The following is an 8,858-nucleotide window of genomic DNA, read 5'->3' on the forward strand; positions in this document are numbered from 1 at the left end:
GGAGCCCCCAAAAATAAAGTCTACACTGTTTCCACTATTTCCCCATCTATTTGCCATGAAGTGATGGGACCAGATGCCATGATCTTAGTTTAAATATATATGGGAACTTTGAATCCTAAAGACTTAAACAAGCCACCTTCCAGCACACCTGCCTATTTTATTTCCAAGAGCTGTAGTCTTAGAAGATACAAATGTCTATTAATGTGGCAAAATCCTACTCAAAACAAGTAGATTTAGACAAGATCACTGTTTTGTTTCCTCAGAACTTAGCTTGGTAACCATCAGGTTGGGAGCCCACAGATATGTCCAGACAGAAATATGGGTTCACCTTGATTGCAGCTAAGTTCCTACCAAATAACAGGCAGTCCTCAGGGAAATTACCATGGCCATCACGAGAAACATTCCAATTAAATAAGATCATTTTAAAAGCACGCTTGAAAATAGGATCCCGAAAGTAAACAAAATGAAATTCTTCAGTATTGAAATTGCTTCCTTAACAAATTTTTTGGAAATGCTAATGAAAATTAAAGACACAAAAAATACACAAAAGACAATAGATGATGTGACTGCTACTGCTCTCTTCTACCACCTTTTATTTGAGTACTCATTCTAGTCATTCTCTGTCTTGTCTTTCCATTCTAAAGAGACTACAAGACTGTAAACAAAACGTTGCTAAGTTAGTGACCTTATGATTACCCTAATGTGGTTGTTGTTCAGTCACTAAGCCATGTCCAACTCTTTGTGACCCCATGGACTTCAGGATGCCAGGCTCCCCTGTCCTTCACTATATACTGGAGTTTGCTCAAATTCATGTCCATTGATTGGGTTACCCTTATATCTACCCTTAAAAGACAGCTCCTGTATGGAGCCCTCCCAGGGTCAATGGGACTCTGAGAGATTTTCTAGTATACTGCTATGTTATTTCCTTAAACAGCCAAGAGAAAACTAAAATTAATTTTTAAAACCTTTCCAAACTCTGATAGATATCTAAGCTACAGATAGGATCCTGGGGAAACTAGAAGAACTGGCAAAGGGTGATAATTCTTACCAGAGTGAGTTGGCCCAGATCTTTCTATAGTACTAAGGTAGAAGACAGAAAATAATGTAGCTTTTGCACCCTTATTGGGGATATCACTTGAGTTCAAGAAGTTGCTCAGTACTGCAGAAATATTTATTGTTTTTCCCAGCTGAGAACTGGAAAGATATTTAAAATAATTTTTTAAAAGTTTTAAAGCCTTTTACCGTAAGCTAAAATGAAACTATGTTACTATTGCAAAAATGTTGCAATTCACTGAAGGCTCAGGTGATGGTTAGCACTTTTTAGCAATGAAAGACTTTAAAATTTAGGTATGTACAGTATTGTTTTAAACATAATGCTATTGCACAGTTAATACACTATAGTATTGTGTAAACATAACTTTTATATGCACTGGGAAAGCAAATAAAGTCATGTGACTCAGTTTATTGTGATATTCACTTTATTGCAGTGATCTGGAACTGAACCTGAAATATCTCTGATGTATGCCTGCAAATAAATCTATAATCAGAAAGCCTTCCTTGACTCTTGAAAGTATTGGGGATAGATAAAATAATAGCTACCCAACAAAAATCCTTAGACTCACTGGAAAAGTTGTTCTTATAATACAGTTGAAATAATAATATGTGGAGAACTTGTTGTTTAGGGGCTAAGTTGTGTCCAACTCTTTTGTGACCCCATAGATTGTAGCCCACCAGGCTCCTTTGTCCAGAGGGTTTCCCAAGCAAGAATACTGGAGTGGGTTGCCATTTCTTTCTCCAGGGTATCTTCCAGACCCAGGGATCGAATCTGTGTCTCCAACATTGACAGGTGGATTCTTCATCACTGAGCCATTTGGGAAGCCCTGTAATATGATAACCCTGAATTATCCTTTAGCTGAGCAAAGGATTATCTATGCTGTGATCAACACCATGTGCTGTACCTGGATTGATGCCTCTGGGGACATTGAAATTGAGTTATATAAGATCACTGAGCAGCCACCTGGCTTAAAATGATTACTCCCTCAGTGGGGTCTTCCTTTGACTTACTTGATTTTGATTGGTTTGAGTCTCACCAACTGTGGCTTCAAAGCACACTCCAGACACTGAGAATTATCCTGCTTATAACAATCATGGTAGTTCTCCTGGTGCCTTGTATTCTCTCAAGGGCTTTAAATGCATGTTCCAGCTACTGCATGCATAATCCCAAGCATATGACCTCCTTAAGACAGGAACATCAAAAATAGAATAAAGAGAATGATCAACTGAAAAAAAAGAATGAACCTGAAATTGTGACCTATGACTACAGCAGAGGCTCAACAGAAGCTTCAATACCTGTCAGTATCACACTGAGAATCAGCAAAAGCTGGGCGAACTCCAGAGCAGTAGCTGCCAGTGGCACGAGTACCTTACATTTTGATCACAACTCTGAATTAATTTGAGAATCTGATCAAAAGTGGGGAAGTGTCTTGGTTTGTTTTGTTTTAATGCTCAAAATGAAGTCACTTGTGCCATATTCTATGTCAGGACACCAAGACTTAATTGTAGTTTCAACCTTTTCTAGGAATATGGAATATAACCAGTCAATCTGGAATTACACGGCCAGCAGTAAGGAAGCAAGTGACCTGACAGACCCCTGTCTTCCCCTACAGGGAAGTGAGCTTGCCTGAAATAATTCTTTCCCTTGTTTATGACTTTCTTGTCCCACTCCCTTTCTGCCCTTAAAAATCTTTTCCAGCCTGTAGCTTTTTGGAATTCCTTTCTGTTTTTAGGGGAAGTGATGCTGATTCATATGTCATTGAATAAATCCAATTAGATCTTTGAATTTACTCAGTTAAATTTTGTTTTTTGACAATATTTAAGAATATATTGTCATTGCTTGAATTTCCACCCTCCTATCAAAATATCAAGATGTGCTTTCAGGAATAATTAGAATTAGTGAGGAGGCTTTTCTTAGTGGACATATTTGGTTACTTGTTTACCCATGTCAGAATTTTATTTCATGTGCATGCATGCATGCATGCATGTTAAGTCACTTCAGTTGTGTCTAACTCTTTGTGAACTCGTGGACTGTAACCTGCCAGGCTCCTCTGTCCATGAAATTCTCCAGGCAAGAATACTGAAGTGGATTGCCATGCCCTTCTCCAGGGGATCTTCCCAATTCAGGGACTGAAACCGAGTCTCTTATATTTCCTGCTTTACAGGTTGGTTCTTTACCGCTAGTGCCACTTGGGAAGTCCCTTATATCACCTGTGAGAAAATTATTCTTAATAACAATTAAAAGCTCTTTATGGAGTCTTTTTTATATCCCTTGAATGAACAGCATGGTGGAACAAGAAAGGCAAATCTTTCCAGAGAAGCCCTGATCATCAAGGGCAGAGGCAGGTGGTTAATAACCCCTGGCACCTGTTTTGCAAGTGCTGCAAGATTTCAGTACAAAGTCATTCTTTTGTGTTTTCAAATTACTAAGGCAAACGTCCTCATTCAAAAATGTTTCCTGGACCCTAGTCATACATGATCCAAGGTATAGCTCTTCCTGTACTTTAAAGTTGAACTCAATGCATAACACAATTAGGGAAATGCCTTTAGGCTGATTACTGAGCACTTTGGGGCGTAACTGCACTGTAGTCTGAGGTTATTGAGCCAAACAGCACAGCCAAATGTTTGAGCTCTTAACAAAACAATTTTAAACATTAAACCATTTAAAAACACTTACTAGTCTTAAAGTCTTGGTTAGTTTGTAAAGAGGAAATAAGCACAGGCTCATGAGAAGATCTTTTCCCCCACTGTTTATTCCATATTTTTTTTTTCTTTATTGCAAGACAGAATATTAGAACATATGCTTTAGAATTGGGTCTAAATCCAGATTTCAATTTATGACTAATAGTGTTGAAAGGGAGCAAATTGTATCACCCTAAGACATGCTTCTTTGGCATAATGATTGTTTTAGTCTGATTATTTTTTAAGAAACAGCACACAGAGGAAAGTCTCTAATTGAGTACAAATTAGCATTTTGTAAGAGACACAAGTTTATAAGTGAAATCTCCACTTGTAAGGCAGTCTCCATGTCTTTTTAGAAAGAGAAGAATGACTTTAAATCTCTAGATACCCTTGTGTATGGAGAAACAGTGCCTTAAATGTGCTAAACTGTTTACTGTGTTTTCCTGTTCATCTCTCACAACTGCTCCCCCCACCCAAAGATCTTTTTTTGTCTTTAGCTGGAGATGATATTTAAGGTGGTGGTTTAGGCCATGTCTGGGAATGACTCAGTTTTCCTGGATCTCTTCTACGTTTTATACAGGAGGCATACATGGTATGAAACTTGTTTGTTTTTTCTCTTATTAATTTGTCTTTTATTACAGTGGTGTCTCAGCCAAGAACCTAGAAAGTTAGAGGGAAAATTATTTTTCTTCCCCGTCAGTGTCCGTTTTGGAGGTTTTCTATTAATATAATCTCAAAATTTAAGGATGTTTTTAATGATTCCTTCTTTCTAAATATGATGTTTTTCCTCTAAGATCCCAAGACCTATCCAACTAATTTTCCCATTCTAACCTTTAATATACATGTACCTCTTTACTCCACTGAATGTATATTATTTCTATTGTATATTATGCTATGTATTCAGGACTTCCGCAATGGCTCAGAATCCACCTGTAAGGCAGGAGATGCAGAAGATACGGGTTCTATCCCTGCATCAGAAAGATCTCCTATAGGAAGAAATGAAAATCCACTCCAATATTCTTGACCAAAAAACCCCTTGGACAGAGTACCCTGGTGGTCTACAGTCCCTGGGGTCACAAAGAGTCGAATATGACTAATCAACTGTGTGCATCACTGTGCGAGCACACACACATGTGATGTATTATATATTACAATTTTTCTATTTTGTGATTGCTTTTGGCTTATCTATTCTGTTTTGTAAATCTGTGGTCAATTATTGTATTGTGATACACTTTTAAAAATATCAATAGCTTTAAAATATATTTTAAAATAAAGCTGGATAAGTTCTATCTTGTTACTCTAAGTATTTTAAATAAATATTATTTTAAAATATTTTAAATAGTTTTGCCCTTTTATTCTTAGTAGAACTTACATTTTCAGCAAGTTTTCAAAAATTACTGGAATTTTGATTAAAATTGCATTAAGCTTTTGCAATAAATTGCAAAGATTTCATAATGCTTCCACAGTCACTTTTCAGATAAAAACCTTAGTCATGAAGATGTCTAAATTCATATAATATGTATAATTAATATATCACTTATATTTGGTAAATGAACCCCTGCATGAAAGTGTGGTTTTTCATTATCAAATGGACTCAGTGTTTTTAATGAGTTCCTTTCCATTGAGGGATCTTAGTATTTGTCTGAAAAACAAACAAACAAAAAAATAACTACAAATGCCTTCTGCATTTTTAGCAATTTGTGTACACTTCGAACTTCTACCACTAAACTATGTTTCTGAATGAGTAAATCCTTTCTAAAAACATTGTCACATAATAGTTGATATATTACAGAGAATACATGCAGCCTATGTGTACTGATGAAGCATAACAAATCTAACACTCTAAATTCAGATGAAGCATAAGAAGAAAAGATTACCAATTCTTTTGTGTCCACCTGTGTGCTTGTGATTGACAAGGGAAAAAAATGGTCCCTCAGAGATATATTTGCCTCATAATCTCTGGAATCTGTGAATATTTTGCAAATAATCTGTGTGTACATAGTTATATGTACATGTTCATATATAGATTAAAGTTCCTTGTGACTTTCAGTAAATGAAAACAGCAATTTAGTAAAATTAACACTGTACAAAAAATCAATCCTAACATTAGTTCTGTCACAACCTTTAGTTAATTCTAACTTTTTAAAATGCAAATTTTCTTTAAATAAAAAAGTATGAATACATAATATCTGAGGCCCCATGAGCCCTAAAATTTCATGATTTATGAAGACATTTAATGAAGTACCTGAAGAGAGAGAATAAGTGAAAGTTTAATATAACTATCAACTGAATTTGGAAAAATTCTCTTTTATTTTTTGAAGTAAAATCCACATGCCAGCAGAAATAAACACAGTTTTATTACTGGTACTTCAAAAAATTGAAATGAGTGATAATGCATCAGAACTATATTTAACCTCTTTCTTTAATAAACTTAAATTGGTCAAACTTTAACATTTTATATATTCTTGCTTGCACTTTATCATTGTTGCTGGTGTTGTTTAGTCACTAAGCTGTGTCTGACGTTTTTGTGACCCCATGGACTATAGTTCTCCAGGCTCTTCTGTCCATATGATTTCCCAGGCAAGAATACTGGAGTAGGTTGTCATTTTCCTCTCCAGGAGTTCTTCCTGACCCAGGGAGTGAACTCACATCTCCTACATTAGCAGGCAGATTCTTTACCACTGAACCACCAAAGTGAAAGTCACTCAGTCGTGTCTGACTCATTGTGACCCCAAGGACTATACAGTCCATGGAATTCTCCAGGCCAGAAACTGGAGTGGGCAGCTGTTCCCTTCTCCAGGGGATCTTCCCAGTCCAGGGATCAAACCCAGGTCTCCGATATTATAGGCAGATTCTTTACCAGCTGGGCCACCAGGGAAGCCTTTATATACTTTATTACACTAAGTTAAAAAATATCCCTACTCTTAAGGTAAAAGTGTTAATCACTCAGTCATGTCCAACTCTTTACAACCTCATGGACTGTAGCCCACCAGGTTCCTCTGTCCATGGAATTCTCCAGGCAAGAACTCTGGAATGGGTAGCCATTCCCTTCTCCAGGGGATCTTTCCATTCCAGGGACTGAATCTGGGTCTCCTGGCATTGTGGGCAGATTCTTTACCATCTGAGCTACCAGGGAAGCCCAACCTTAGAGAACTCAGAATCTAATGGGAGGAACACACAACAAATGGATAGATAAAGTGTTAATTTTCTATTGCTGGACACCATGAACAACACAGCACAAAATTATTATCTTATAGTTCGGAAGGTCAAAAGTCCAAAGTGGGTTTCACTGGGCTAAAATTAACTAATAAATTTTTAGATTTGTAGTAGCTCTTGAGAGAGATAACATGGAAAGTTCTATTGAGACTCAGTGCAATAAAAACAGTACGCCAAAGTGAAGGGCTATACTCCTATGCAAGATTAACAACAACAAAGGTAAAAGAAAATGTTTCTTTGATTCTCATACACTGTTGGTTCATGGACTGGGACCATACATTAAGAGTAAGGAGAGACTGAAGAAAGAGGCAGGTCTCTTCAGATTGGGAGACGACAGAATTTGATAAGCAAAGGAACTTATTTAGGAGGCTTGTCTTGGGCGGCCACAAGACAGGTTATCTCTGCACCTGTCCACTAGAATCTTAAAAGTTTACATAGTAATTTTAACTGGGTTCAGTCACATACATAGTCCAAATGGTCTCAACAGCAGCTTACCATGTATATATGTGACTGAATCACTTTGTGGCATACCTGAAACTAACACAGCATTGTTAATCAACTATACTCCAATATAAATGAAAAGTGAAAAAAAAAAAAACTTACTATCTCAAAGTTGTGTCTTTGGGGCAGCTTCTAATGCAGAGAGAGCAAGCAGAAGGCAAGTTTCAAGGACAGGGGAGCGGGTGAGGAGCCTCTGGTTACCCAGATTCAGCCCATAGGTCAACCAACAGTCACTTCCTCTCAATGACTTCCTCCAAAAAACATATTAAGGATCTGAAAAGGTCAAGAACTGTGGGTTTCAGGAGAGGGTATTTGGAGAAACCTATTACTGTGCTGTGAATTCTACCTCTTCTTTTCTGTACACATTCTCCCTCCTCCAAGGAGAAGAGATGTAAGTGCCTGCCTCTCAATTCGGGACCAAGGAAGGGACTTCAACAGAGCAACTTGGAGAGGGTAAGGTATTCTCTGGTGACTCAGACAGTAAAGAATCTGCCTGCAATGCAGGAGACCCAGGTTTGATCCTTGGGTCGGGAAGATCCCCTGAAGAAGGAAATGGCAACCCACTCCCGTATTCTTGCCTGGAGAAGCCCATGGACAGAGGAGCCTGGCTGGCTACAGTCCATGGGGTTGCAAAGAGTCAGACACGACTGAGGGACTAACACTTTCTTTCACTTTCAATGTATATACCCTACTGTTTGGGACAGAACAGCCTGGTGTCCAACTTCACCTAGAAGGCTAAAGATCTAGAGATTCCCTGACTGGCTGCACTTCAAGCTAGGAAAGAAGAAGTGGGATAGAAGTGGGCAAAGAAGAGATAGTTACCTACCATACGTTTGAATGGGAGAAAATATTTGCAAATGATATACCAGTAAGACATTAGTATTCAAAATACATGAACAGCTCATACAACTCAACATCAGAAAAAAAAAGTTTTTTAATAGGTTAATTAGAGGAGCTAAGATGGCAGAGGAATAGGACGGGGAGACCACTTTCTCCCCTACAAATTCATCGAAAGAATATTTGAACGCTGAGCAAACTCCACAAAACAACTTCTGATCGCTAGCAGAGGACATCAGGCACCCAGAAAAGCAGCCCATTGTCTTCAAAAGGAAGTAGGACAAAATATAAAAGATAAAAAGAGAGGCAAAAAAGTTAGGGATGGAGATCCGTCCCGGGAAGGGAGTCTTAATAGAGGAAGTTTCCAATCACCAGGAAACCCTCTCACTGGCGGGTCTGGAGGAAGTTTTTGAATCTCGGAGGGCAACCTAACCCAGAGGAAAAATAAATAAAACCCACAGATTACATGCCTAAAAGCAACTCCCAGCAGAAAAGTACCCCAGACGCTGGCATCGGCCACCAGCAGGTGGGGGCTGAACGGAGAGGAGCCGGCGGCATTGCTTAGGGTA

Source organism: Odocoileus virginianus, chromosome 7 (genome assembly GCF_023699985.2).
Source record: "Odocoileus virginianus isolate 20LAN1187 ecotype Illinois chromosome 7, Ovbor_1.2, whole genome shotgun sequence".
NCBI lineage: Eukaryota > Metazoa > Chordata > Mammalia > Artiodactyla > Cervidae > Odocoileus > Odocoileus virginianus.